Here is a 14,663-nt window from a genome sequence, read left to right on the forward strand (position 1 = left end):
TAGTGTTCAACATAACATTTTTTCCCCACTGGCCCCCCGGGCCAGTAGTTGAGAGTTTTACTGGCCCCTTGTATATTCTTACTGGCCCAAGAAAAAAAAAAAAGAGAGAGAGAAAAAATGTCTATAAAACTTCATTTCATTTAACTTCATTTCATTTAACTCCATTATACCTCACCATAGTGCGTGATGGTCTATATACAGCACAGCCTCTGTCCACTTCTTAGATGACCTCACAACAGGTTTACAGAGCTTTAACTTCTGCCTGTATGAGGGAATCAGGTGGACGGTGTTGTGGTCAGAGTGGCCCAGTGCAGTGCAGGGGACGGGGTAGGCTTTGTTAACAGTTGTCTAACAGTGATCTAGAATATTCTTCTCTCAGGTCGGACATTTTATAAACTGTTTTTATTTGGGGAATTCATGTGTGAGGTTACCTTTGTTAAAGTCGCCAATGACAATAACTAAGGAGTCTGGGTAAAGTCCGCTCCACACACAGTAGCTATCTGGTCGGCGAGCATGCGCTGTAGCCTACCTCCTGGACGTTGGCCTGCGGTGGGATGTAAACACCGACCAGAATGAATGAAACAAACTAACGGGGGGAGTAAAAAGGTTTGCAGTTGATGAAAAAAGATTCCAGATCAGGAGAACAGTGCTGCTGGATCACTGTCATGTCATTACACCAGCTGCTGTTAGTGTAAAAACAGATACCTCCACTTTTAGTTTTGTCGGAGAGTTCCGTGTTACGATCCGCTCACGAGTTGGAAGCCTGCCAGCTGCAGCGCAGAGTCCGGTATCGATCCACACAGCCACGTCTCCGTGAAGCACAAAACTGCAGATGTAGAAAGTCTCCGTTTTTCACCATCAGTAGCTGAAGTTCATCCAGTTTACTAGCCAGCGAACGCACGTTGGAGAGAAATATACCTGCATGGCAGCGGTGTGCGGTTTTCCGCGTTGGCAAAGACGCACAAGCGCACCGGCACGTTTCCCCCTCCTCCGGCATTTCACTGCACGAGCAAAGGTGAGGGCACCTTTGGCCAAAAAGCCCAATAAATCCACTGAAGGCTCCAGAAAAGTGGGATAAAAATCTGCTGGAGTTGTTCCCCTGACAAAAAAAGCCTTACAGCGTCACTGGCCCGAGCGGGCCTGTGACCTGTCAATCAGCTTGCCCGACATACTATTTTATTGGCCCGGGCCATCGGGCCATGGGTTATGTCAGCTTTCCACAATTGCATTTTTCCGCCATTTCGCTAATATTCCCTCCGCTCTTTCGCCACAGCATGAGCACCCTCACAGCACGTTGCATTCCAAGCATCAGGTGTTGTGACTTCATGCACCGACCGTAAACAATAGCCAATTAAAGGGTTCCGCCTGTCAATCATCACATTATACTTCCGATCAAAATTATTAAATGTTCATATAATCAAAATAAATCGTGAATAACAATGTTTTTTTTCCATCAAGTGTATTTAATTTTTTAATGCCTCTGGACATCGAATTTAAAGCTTTTTAATGCCATTTAAGGCCTTAATTTTCGCAAAATCTGTTTAATGACTTTTAATGCTTTTTAATGACCCGCAGAAACCCTGGAAGATAGGCCCTTCAAAGTTAGTTATTTCAGAATTTAAATTCCATTCACCTTTGTTGTATTGGAGAGGTGTTAATGCAGGAAAACCACCCGTCCCGTTCTCATTAGCAGTATGCATCACACCTGTGCACAACCAAAAGGTAAAGAGGGGACAGGGTGTGAACATTCAGTGAAATGAAAGGCAACAGGATAGTTCACATCGCTGCGTCTGATTGAACTTTGGTGCTTTCTAATCCTTTGTTTCAGCATACATGTAGTTTTACCTAAATACATCTTATCATATTGGTATTGTGTGATAAAATCCTTAGCAGGCCCTATGTTGTCCAAAAAAACATATGTTTTCCATGTGTTGTCACTCTGGGCACAATTACTACAGGGATAGTTCCATCTTGTGGAGGAGCTGTTTCGGACCTGTGTTAATGTTGGCCCACACCACCTTACTGCATGAATTAGGACCTCTTCTATAGACAAAAGCCCTGTTTCCACCAAGTAGTATGGTACAGTTCAGTGTGATACACTGTTTTTTTTCCATTTCCACTGTGAAAAGTTGTGGATGGTAACAATAGAATCGTTCCTAACCGTCCCCATTTTTGGTCACCCTTCTGTTGGGGTACCTAGCACACAGATCAGATTATAAAAGGTGGAGCTATGAACACTGCAGTTCATTGATTGGTCAATAGAGGATGGTCACTCTTGCTCAGGGCTGAGCTGTGGCTGGTTTTGAGGCTTATGTAACCATTGATCATACCCTGGCAAGTCTTACATACATTAGCAAACCATAACAAATACCGCCTCTTGCAGCAGCTGTAGACTAAGAGAAAAATAATTTCATTCACCGGGCCAACTGCCGGCAACTTTTAAGGTAGAACATTTACTTGTAATGTTACTCAGTGCATGAGTTGAAGACATGAATCCATCAGCACACCTTAAATTTCAATATGACAACTTTGACCATTCCATTAGTTTTAACTGTCACTCATGGATGACATACACTTTTAGTAATGAGTGAATCGTCAAGTGTTTAAAAATAAATATTTCAACCGCATTATGTGAACTGCAAATATTTTAATCCTCGCATGAAAAAAAAAAAAGCATTGTGGAGTGTCATTCCTGTGGCCTCCAGCAACACTAAACCACTGTGCTTGCTTGAGAAGGTCTAAATGCACCAACCCACCATTTTTAATTAACCCATGGAGAGAGACTCTCACTCCAGCCTGTTCTGTTTTGTAATAAAAATGTCAGCATTCAGCCTTGTTCTATGGATGAGTGTCACCAGTGAAGAGGAGATATTACGAGTGCTGGATGAAGCAGTGAGTGACAACAACCCCGCTTACATTTAAGAGTACTGTTTGTGGTGGAAATGCTAAATGGACCTAGGTACCACGTCTGAGGGGTTACTTTTGGTTCCAAAGGTGCTATACCCAAAGCGTTAGATGAAAACGGGCCTAAAGAGGGGAGGATCCTCAAAAAGCTAGGCTAATCTTTAATAGAGTGCTTCAGGGATGACGTTTTTCTGTAAGTCGACGTGGAAGTTAGCGTCACACTGGGTCCCTCAACAAAAAGCCTATTGGATTTTTCCATTGGATTTTGGATTATTGCAGAATCACGTTTTTTTATATAGCACCTTCTCACACAAGTAAATGTAACTCAAAGTGCTTTACGGATACACAGTTTCAGTCAGGCGAAATGCAGTTCAAAGTGCAAAAGTGCAGGTTAGAGCGCTACACCATTTGAAACAGTGGTACAAGATACAATAAGATAACAAGAGGTGTAAAACAGTATAAACAACAAATGTATGCATACGCACACGTACAAACATACATGCATGTGTATACACATACATCTATATACACATACATACACACGCACACATTCATGAAAGATAGAATTAATAAAATAGCTCCAGGATGGTTAAAAGGGTGGGGTACAGTGTGACATCTAATCAAAGGCGCGTGAAAAGAGAAATGTTTTCAGTCTGGATTTAAAACACATAGTGGAGGGAGCATGTCTGAGATCATAAGGAAGCTTAAAAGCATAAAAGCTAAAGGCTGCTTCGCTGCGTCTACTTTTGACTCTGGGGGCAGTTTAAAGGACACTCTCTGATGACTGTAGAGATCTAGTGGGCTTGTATGGTATTAGCATGTCTGAGATGTATTTTGGTCCCATGCCATTAAGAGTCTTGTAAACTAGGAGCAGGATCTTAAAATCTATTCTATATGAAACAGGCAGCCAGTGTAGTGATTTAAGAATGGGGGAGATATGAGCAAACTTTCTGATGTTTGTCAGGACTCTGACAGCAGAATTTTGAATGAGTTGGAGTTGTCTGAGTGCCTGTTTGGAAAGTCCAGAGAACAGGCCATTACAATAATCTAAGCTGCTGGATATAAAAGCATGGATCATGCTTGGACATGTAGCCCTTAATTCTAGTTATGTTTTGTAGATGAAAATAGGCTGTTTTGGTTATTAACTTGATGTATGCATTAAAAACTTAGGTCTGAGTCCAAAATGACACCGAGGTTTCTGACCTGGGGCCTCATGTACAAAGAGTGTTTACGCACAAAAACGTTCCGTACGTCCTTTTCCACGGTAAAGTTCAGATGTATCAAGAGTGAAATGACCGTGGAAATGTGAGGTGCCTCACGCCAACTTCATGACTGGCGTACGCACGTTTCTACAGCTGTTGATCCTTCGGCGACACTTAGAGGTGATGCTGGGGAAACTGTTAAAATAAATAAATGTGAAAACAATTAGTCCTCAGAGTGAAGTGCAACACACACTGCCGCCATACGCCGCGCGTCAAAACGCCCGCCTCCATTATATTCTATGAACCAACCCACACTGGCGCCGGCCGACGCGCTGTGCCGCTCTGCTTCAGCCCACTGCTCTATTTCCAGCGCGGCCGGCGCTCACGGCCGGCGGCACTGCGAGAAAAGCCTTTTATGTACGTCCCGATCCCGATAGTATCAACTCCGGTTGTTTCAAATTTTTAATAAGACGACTTTGATAAGAAACTCACCAGTGAAATCCAAGTTGTTGTTGCCTCAAAGTTTTTCCTCTTCTTCTTTCGTTACTAGCAGTTAACAACCGTTGGCAACTAGTGTAGGTACAGCCACCTAGCAGGCTGGACACATGAACAATTAACACTGATGAACAATTAACACACCCACGTGTCTGCAATTAGATGAGTGGATATAAATACATGCACAAAGTGGTGCAGAAAATACCATGGCTGCTTTAGCAGTATTAAGACATTGTAAATGGTGCAATACGAAGAGAGCGTGTGTTCAGAGACAGAGAGGATTTACTGGCACATGATGACGACGCTTTAGGTTCCCGAGGGCAATCCTCCTGGAACTGTGCACAGAGCTGTGGCTGGCCTTGGAGCATGAAACCGCGAGGAGCCATGCACTGCCTGTATCCATACAGGTGCTGACCACGCTGGGGTTCCTAGCAACAGGGGCATTCCAGAGGGAGCTGGCCGACCGGTTGGGACTGTGCCAGCCGACCCTGAGCCGAGCCATGCTAGCTGTGTTGGACGGAATTATCTGCATGTCAGCCAGGTATATCAAATTCCCATACAATGCAGCTGAACAGGCCAATATTAAAGCGCAATTTGCAGCGACAGCCAGCTTTCCTAATGTAATCAGAGCTATCACTGCACACACATTATAAAAGCACCATCACAGGATTAATTTGTTGAGGTTAACAGGGAGCATTTTCACTTGATCAATGTACAGATCATGTGCAAAGGCAATTAACCAACATTGTGGCGAGGTTCAACGCATGATTCATACATTCTGAGTAACAGCATGGTTGGGAACAGACTACAGGCTGGCATTGTGTGCATGATGGGTGGCTTCTTGGGGAGTAAATAATTTATTCGTTTAATTGTCCTAATATTAATCCCCCTGATGCGCATTGAGCATGTGCGCCCCCAAATATTATCCTGTCTTCACAGCATCAGTACTAGTCAGTGGTTAAAGTTAGTGACTTGCTGTTTTTTGCTGGTTAAACTACAGCTTCAGAGCTTTCTAACAAGCCCCTGATTGTCTCTGTGTGTAAAGTACTCATGTCAATAAACCCGTGCGTAAAGTGTGACATTTCTTAGTCAGCCTCACCTTTTCCCTGGCGCACTTCTGCATTCATTCATGAACATTTACGCATGAACCTCTATCTTATAGAGCTGTGAGCAGGCTATTGTATGACCCGTATGAACACATTTGTTGTAAGTTACACAAATGTATAGGTATTTACCTTGGGGGTAATCTGAGTCACCCACATGTGCCCCCCCCTGAAAGAGCAGTGTCACCTACAATTGCAGTGACTCTCTGTTCAAACGGGGTGAGCGACTCCTCTCCTGTCCCCCCACCTGTTTTGGGCACACTTTGGCGGTGGGCAACCGTCCTCCGCTTCACGTCCACCTTAATGTTGGACCACTTCTTTTTTAATTTTGCGTGTGTACACTTTTCTGACCCCACAGCATTGACAGCCTCACACACTCTCCCAGTCACTCCTCCTGCGTTTAGTATTGATGCCGGAGGACAGCGTGCCAAAAAGTACATTTTTGCGCGCCTCCACTTCAGTGAGTAGCGTCTCCGATTCGCATTCTGTGAAGTTTTTCTTTTTTCCCGTCTTACTCATTCTTTTGTTTTAGTTTTCTGATCGTGCAGAGAGTGGACTCTCAGGTGCAGGGCCCATTTAAATATGATTTGCATATTTAAATGGGGGCGTGGACAGGGAGGGGTCGGGTACTCCAACATGTGCACTCAATTCCATGTTGATTGGGATGTACAAAGGAAATCATGGATTCAATTCATACATCTGGATATTTTTGTGCATACGACGTTTTCTGGATTTAAGTGTATGCCATGTTGCAGTAGGAAATCCACGCAAGTCTTTGTACATGAGGCCCCTTGTCTTTACAATTTAGTGAGTGCGTTTTGAGCTGGACACTAACACCTGTCCTTTTTTCCTTAGCTCCAAAATAAATAGTCTCAGTTTTGTCTTTGTTTAGTTGCAAGAAGTTTTGACACATCCAGTTATTAATTTGTTCCATGCAATCCAGTAGGGAGTTAACTGGTGCAATGTCGTCATGGGAGAGAGATATGTAGATCTGTGTGTTGTCTGCATAGGTATGATAGGCGCTGTTGTTCTTTTTAAGAATTTTGCCTAATGGAAGTATAAATTAAATAAGAGTGGGCCCAAAATTGATCCTTTGGGGACACCACACTTTATGCTTGTTCGATCAGATGTAAAGCTGCCGAGGGAAACAAAATAGTCCCAATGTTGTAAATAGGATCTGAACTATTGTAGTACTGTGTCGGATAGGCCTACCCAGTTTTCAAGTCTATCCAGGAGTATGTCATGGTCGATGGTGTCAAATGCTGCGCTAAAGTCCAATAGGACAAGGACAGAAACTTTGCCTGCATTTGTGTTGAGGTGAATGTCATTTAGGACTTTAATAAGAGCAGTCTCTGTGTTATGATTTGGTCGAAATCCAGACTGAAAGCGGCCAAACAGGTTATCTTTGGTTAGAAAATCACTGAGTTGTTTATAGACAGTTTTCTCTATTATTTTAATTATAAATGGCAGATTTGAGATAGGGCGATAGTTACCCAGTGTAGAGGAGTCAAGACCATTCTTCTTTAGTAGGGGTACAACCACAGCTCTTTTTAGGGCTTTTGGAAAGGTGCCTGTTTGAAGGGAACTGTTTACTATTAGTAGTAGATCTGAAGCAACGGAGCTAAAAACAGATTTAAAAAATTTACTTGGAAGCAAATCCAAACAGGAGGTAGAGGTTTTAAGTTTAGACACCGTTTCTTCAAGACCCTTAAGACTAATGGTTTCAAACTTAGACATTATGTTAGTTCTACTGCTGGGTTCTACCACTACTAAAGGAGCACTGTTAGCTGCTATTATAGAATGTCTGATTTTATTTATTTTGTCACTAAAGAAGAGCACAAATTTAGGTCAAAAAGCAACAGTGGCAAAAAGAAAGCGTGCATCATGAGCATTCCTATTGATAGAATCAGAAAAAAAGAGTTTTCTGGCCCTATTTTATTCAACATTGTAAGACTGTAATATTTCTTTGTAAAAGTCGAAATGAACATGAAGTTTGAATTTTTGCCATTGGCGTTGAGCTTTGCGACACTCTCTTTTTAGCACTGAGACAGAGGCAGCGTTTCTCCATGGAGCTCTGTCTTTACCAGACATTAACTTGGTTTTAACAGGTGCAATAGTGTCTAATATGGCTGTGGTCTTAGTTACAAAGGCATGTAGGAGGTTGTGTACTGGGGCAGGCAAGAGACTGGGAGAGGACAACATGATTTCTACAAAACTAATGCTAGTACTTTCACCAATAAAACGGTTCTTAATGAGTTTAGATTTATAGGATATATCCAAGGGGAGATTGAGTTCAAAGAAAATGCATGAATAGTCTGACATTGTGACATCGATTGCCTTTGTAAATGATGCATCTAAACCTCTCCTCATAACAAGATGTAGGGTGTAGCCATAGACATGAGTAGGCCCGGATACATGTTGACATAGGCTGAAGGTGTCAAGTAGGTTCAGAAATCCTTTAGCAAGGCTGTCATTCTCAACATCTATATGAACATTAAAATCTCCTGCTGTGGGCAAGCAGTTATAATTCGTAGAAGTAGTAGAAGACAGTAGTTCTGCAAATTCCTCAAGAAAAGCTGCAGAGTATTTTGGTGGTCTGTATATAACAAGAAGCAATACATTACATGTGCTTTTTAGTACAGCAGTAAGATATTCAAATGAGGAAAACATTCCAAGGCTCACTTCTTTACACTCCACACTATCAGAAAAAAGAATGGCAACTCCTCCCCCTATTTTATTTTCTCTTGGGGTATCAATGAATTTAAAATTAGGGGGAGTAGATTCTAGCAGAACGACTGCACTATTGTTTCCATTAAGCCAGGTCTCTGTGAGGAGGAGTAGGTCCATCTTATACAGAGTAATAATATCATTATTCAGGAGAGATTTGTTTGCTAACGATCTTACGTGGAGCAGTGCGGCCTTAATTCTTTTCTGCGGCCTTAATTCTTTTCTGCAGTGGCTGGCAGGGGGTACTAGATTGCTTTACAGGTGCTAACAAGTTTAGGTGGTTACTCTTATTCTTATTAGAAACCTGATTTACCCTGGTAGTAATTCTAACATGAATAGAATTATGAATAGTGACAGGTATGTAAGAGATATTAGAATGAGAGGACATGGAAGAAGAGGAGGCAGTGTGCAGTGTAGGTAGTGGCCTGTTGGGGCGGTAGTGAGGTCTTCACTGTGGTGGGAGGGTGTAGAGGAAGAGTGGGGGGCGTGTGGTGTAAACACGAGTCAACGTGGGGCAGTGTGGATAGCATACTGTATGTTAGCTGCTAACACTGAGCTGCCCAGCTTGTTGGGGTGGACTCCGTCTGACCAGAAAAAAGACCGGTGGTTCCAGAATAAGTTGAAGTTATCAACGAAGCAGAAGTTGGTTTGACTGCAGGCAAGGTGAAGCCAGGAGTTTAGAGCCACGAGCCTGCTGAAGCGTTCAGCGCTGTGAAACAACATGGGCAGAACACCACTGATCCAGACCGACAGACCACATCTTGCTAGTAGCTTGAAGAGGATGTTAAAGTCTCTTTTAGTTTGTTCAGACTGGCAACGTGCTGTCTCGTTGCAGTCCACATGGACAACCAGTTGTGTTATTGATGGAGGGATGGACTTCACTAGTCCTGGAAGAACCTCAACAATGTCCCTAACTTTTGCTCCTGGGTAACTGCGAGAAAATAAGTTGTTGTAGCAAACAAATGTACAACACATTTTGTTCAGCAACTTAATCTTCACAAATAAACACAACTTTCATGAGTTTTAAAGCCTAAATGCAATCAGTAGGAGTTAAAAAAGGAGTGGAAAAATGCTTACTAATTTCTGGGTTTTAGGACACATTCCTGGGGCACTTTATCAGAGGCCAGTGCTAACCAGTTTTTTAGCCTGCTGTTGTTAAGGATGGTCTGAGGAGTATAAGTGGTGATGCAGGAGTAGCTTTTATCTTTTTTTTGGCACGTTTTTGTAAAAGATCAGAGAAGGTTTTAGAAAAAGCAACTTGGTAAGCCTCATTAATAAACTGTACAGTGAAGCCTCTGTCCAGAAAACATGTTTTAGTTGCAGCAGCGTCATCGATAAATTCCTTACTACAGTGGAATATGCGTCTGAGCCTATCAAAGTGATGGCCATATTTTAGAGCTCTAGGATGAGCACTGCTGACTTGGAGAAATGTATTCCTCTATGTTTCTTTTTGATATAAGGTTGTGATGAGGCTACCATTGCATAATTCAATCCACATATCTGAAAAAGACACGTTTATGATAATATTCAGCTGAGAACCTAAACTGAGGATTGATTCTGTTGAGGAGAATACATTCAATACATTATTAGTCCCTTCAAAAATGCAAACAATATCACCTAGATATTGGAACCATTTAAGAATTCTGTGGAGGTAGGGGTCTCTGTTAGTGTTAAAACATAACTGTGTTAAAATAAACTTGCTGTACAATTCACCTAAAATGCCTATCCAAGGCATACCCAAGGTAAATTGAAAGCTATTCTTGTTCCATCTTTAATACATGTACATGCATGGTCTCATTTGAAAAGTAATGATTTGTTTACCCCAACAGTCAGAATCACTGTAAGGGCTTCTGTCATTGAGTTATAGAAGATTTAATACAAGGAAATAAAAGTTTTTCTATGTTCACTTGAATATTTTCTTGAAAAAAAAAAACATGCTGCAGAACTGGAGGTATTAGCTGGAAAACACAGTGGGATCATATCATGACACCTCACATAGTCCAAATTTAAAGTAGATAATCTCACAGAAAATGACCACTTTCCATGTTTTTCAAAGTTTTTTTTTTTTCCTTAAGACAGCAGAGGAGCCATTTGTGTATCTTTTCTGTACATTTCTAATAGTCTATGATGACAATAAGGGGTTAAAAACTGATATGGCACTTCAGAGTGTCATTGAATACAAGTCCCATAAGCCTCTGGTGGCCTCGGGGCCAATTGCTGGCCTTTTAAATACCTCTAAAGTACAGGAAATGTGCTCCTCCAGCTCAGGCTCTGGTTGGCTGTCGAGACCAGAAACAGCCTTGGAAGCTCCTATTGGCTCAAGTGAGGTGTCAATCAAAGGGTCAGGAGTTTAGCCACCATTTTGAGGTCCTGCTGAAATGGCTTATGTACTAGCAGGACATTGAAATTATGTGGCCAAATATGAAGGTCTGATATGATGCAACAGCAGTTAGTAGATATCTGTGGATGTAATAATGTGTTTTGGACCTAATATTTTGCAGGATTTAGATCACCTGGACCTTTGAGAATGTATAAGAGTTGTGGAAGCTGTGATGTGGTCTTGATAATATGGATCTGTGGTTTATGATAGCACTTTGTGGTTTATGATAACACTTTGTATGTGAGTTATAAGTGTTTGTTTGTTGTTTGTCTGACTGAAGCGTTTATTAAACCTGCTGTGGTGGTTAAATCTTAAAATGGTCAGCATTAATGGCACTGTGAGGAGCGTGATTTTCCCACAATAGGTCTCATGAGTAAATCCCTAAACAACAACAAATACAGCTATTGTTTATATCATCATAATCATCAAAACTCCCCTTAGGAGGGCCTGCAGACAGGCCATCGGGTTTCTAAGAGTTTTTAAAAACAAACCCCACATATAAATTAGCATATTTAGGAACAAAAGTTGAACCCATTGATGTACATTTGAGTTGTAAAAATACATGCCAAATCAAGGATCAATATTTCAGGTTAAGGATAAGCAGCCAGCTCACAAATAAATATACTTGGTGGTAGTGCCTTCTCAATGTGGCCTTTCAGATAATACTCAGGAGCCTCAAGTCCTCTGCCATGGAAGATATTAGTGTAGAGGCTTTCCACATCTAAGGAGGCCATAATGACCTCATTAGGTAACTTTCAATGTTTTTTATCATTATACTTTTCATTGTTTCCTTCATATCCATAAAACAAGGCAAGTTTTGAGGTACAAAGGTTACAAGAGTTAAAAGGTATAAACCAAAATCTAAAATCTAAAAACAGAAAATGTAGTAGTACCTGATCAGGAAGGAAACCTCTTCTTTTTTTCTTTTCTCCCATCCCAAACACCCCAGCTGTTATGTCTTGCCTTTACTTGCGCCACATAACAATAATGATATATACTCTGGTCAGCCGAACTCATGGTTTATTTCTGCACCAACATCCTAATACATCTTCACATGGCTAACCAGCCATGACAACAACTTGTGTGTACCCCTAATGCCTCTCGTCTCTTCTGCTACGGTGGCCGACACAGTTCAATACATAACATCTCCTCCCCTCTTACAAAAGATGTCATATTAAAGAAACAACAGGAAGGTAGTTGACTCTGCAACATTATAAACATTTACCATATCACGGTATCCACATGTTATCAACATAAACACATAGCTCAACTCATAACTCCAGTGTTACCATACATCAGGTTTCTCTCTTTGTTTTTCTAAAACTGAACATGAAACCTAACTAAGGGATGAGGGTAGACTGCCTCGATCCCTGGACTGGTCCCAAGGGGATTATTCTGCCCCTGATAAGATGGGTCAGTCACTGAACTAACCTAATAACTCAGGCGTGCAGGAGGGCGCCGCTCTCTTGTGGGGTATCTGCGCCCTGCAGGAACATCCGTCTTATTAGTCACTGGCGGTACATTGTCTATATGGTCTGACAATAAGATAGGTGTCTCTGTTCCACCTGCAGCCTCATCCTGAACAGGAACAGTTATCTCTGGGACAGCAGAATGTGGCACTTGTGCAGGAAAGGGAATTGGCATGTTGACAAGTGCATCTGAAGAACCCCCAGAGAACAGCTCTGATGACACTGGTGGAGTCTGCAGAAGTTGATCGGCGTGTCTTCGCCAGACACTGTCCTTTGTCTGAACGGTGTAGGAGACCGGTCCTGTCTGAGCAATAACAGTTGCAGAAACCCACTTAGGTTCTCCACTGTAGTTCCTTGCTAAAACAGTCTCTCCTGGTGTGAAAGTTCGGTCTTTGGCATGTTTTCCTCTGCACTTTATCTGTTTCTCTTGTTGACCTTGGACAATGTCCTTCACCGCTGTAGGCTTCAAGAGGTCAAATGTGGTGCGCAGGTCTCTCTTTAGCATCAGGTTAGCAGGAGATGTCTTTGTGGTGGCATGTGGGGTGTTACCATAGTTCAACAGAAAGTTGTGCAGTCTCTGATGTAACGTCCCTTGTCCTTTTGATGTTTTCAGTGCATGTTTTAAAGTCTGAACAAACCTTTCGGCAAGGCCGTTGGTTGCAGGATGGTAGGGAGCTGAAGTGATGTGCTGAACTCCATTGGCTTGTAGAAATGCAGACATTTCCTGAGAGACAAGTTGGGGTCCATTATCAGAAATCAACTGAGTAGGAGACCCAAAACGACTGAACATTTCACCTAGCTTTTCGATTGTCTTCTCTGTGGTTGTTGATCTCATTATAGCCACTTCAGGCCATTTACTGTGTGCATCAACAGCAACCAGAAACATTCTGTCTTCCAATGGTCCTGCGAAATCAATGTGCACACGATGCCAAGGTTCTTGTGGGAACTCCCACGGATGAAGGGGAGCTGGTGGCGGATTATTTCTGACTTTGTGGCAAGATGGACAGGTTGTAGCCATTTCTTCGATTTGCTTGTCCATGCCTGGCCACCAAAAGTAGCTTCTCGCCATTTCTTTCATTCTAACTATTCCACTGTGACCTGCATGTAGCTGTTGCAACACTTTTGCATGAAGTGACAGCGGAATGATAACCCGCCTCCCCCACAACAAACACCCGGACTGGACAGAAAGTTCCAACCTCCTCCCGAGGTAAGGCTTTAGATGCATGTCATCACCAGCAGGTTGACCTTTAACAACAACGTCCATGACTTTTGACAATTGTGGATCATTGAGAGTCTCTTTCTTGACCTGCACAGCTGAAACAGGTGCTTTTGTCACCTCACTGAAGTAGCATATGTCCACAGTGTTTGACTCAGGCTTGGTGACAGGAAGCGGCAGTCTGGATAAACCATCCGCGTTGCAATGAGAGTCTGATTTGCGATACTTGATATCATATGAATGTGCAGACAACAACAAAGCCCACCTCTGCAGTCTTGATGCAGCCAGAGATGGTATCCCTGTATGTGGTCCAAGGATGGTTGTGAGAGGTCGGTGGTCAGTTAGGAATGTGAACTTCCTCCCATACAAGTACTGATGAAATTTTCTGACTCCAAAAACGATGCTCAATGCCTCTCTCTCCAACTGAGCATAGTTAGTCTCTGCCTTGTTCAATGTTCTTGATGCGAATGCAATCGGCCTTTCTTCGCCATTTGGCAGGATGTGTGAAATAACAGCTCCCACTCCATATGGAGATGCGTCACAGGCAAGCTGGAGCGGAAGTGAGGGGTTAAAGTGAGTCAGAACCTCTGATGTGGTCAACACGCTCTTAGCTTTCTGAAAAACATCCTGACAATTTGCTGTCCATTTCCATGTCTTATCTTGGCGTAGCAGCTCATGTAGCGGCTGTAGCAGTGATGCCAAGTTGGGAATAAAACGTCCGTAATAGTTCAACAATCCTAAGAAGGATCGCAGTTGGCTGACGTTCTGAGGTGGAGGTGCATCCACAATAGCTGCGATTTTTGATGGTGCAGTATGGAGTCCTTTAGCATCAATCACATGTCCAAGATACTCTACAGATGGTTTAAAGAACTCACATTTCTCCTTGCGAACTCTCAAGCCATATTCTTTCAGTCTTTGTAAGGTAGCATCCAAGTTGCGCAGATGCTCCTCATCGTTTGCTCCTGTGCAAAGTATGTCATCAAGGTAGCACTGCACTCCTGGCAAGCCACTGAGGATCTGATCCATTGCCCGCTGAAACATCGCCGGGGCTGAGGTGATGCCAAAAGGCAGTCTGCAGTACCTGAAAAGTCCTTTATGCGTGTTTATAGTCAACATTTCACGTGACTGCTCCTCCACATGCATTTGCAGGTAAGCTTGGCTGAGATC

The 14,663-nt window shown here is 42.6% G+C and overlaps 1 protein-coding gene across 2 annotated transcripts in view; it reads left to right on the plus strand.

Annotated features, from left to right (window-relative positions):
- Positions 1–14,663, plus strand: part of agbl1 (AGBL carboxypeptidase 1) — a 746,393-nt gene that overhangs the window by 8,004 nt on the left and 723,726 nt on the right. The gene's annotated exons all lie outside the window — the stretch shown is intronic.

Source organism: Epinephelus lanceolatus, chromosome 5 (genome assembly GCF_041903045.1).
Source record: "Epinephelus lanceolatus isolate andai-2023 chromosome 5, ASM4190304v1, whole genome shotgun sequence".
Lineage (NCBI taxonomy): Eukaryota > Metazoa > Chordata > Actinopteri > Perciformes > Serranidae > Epinephelus > Epinephelus lanceolatus.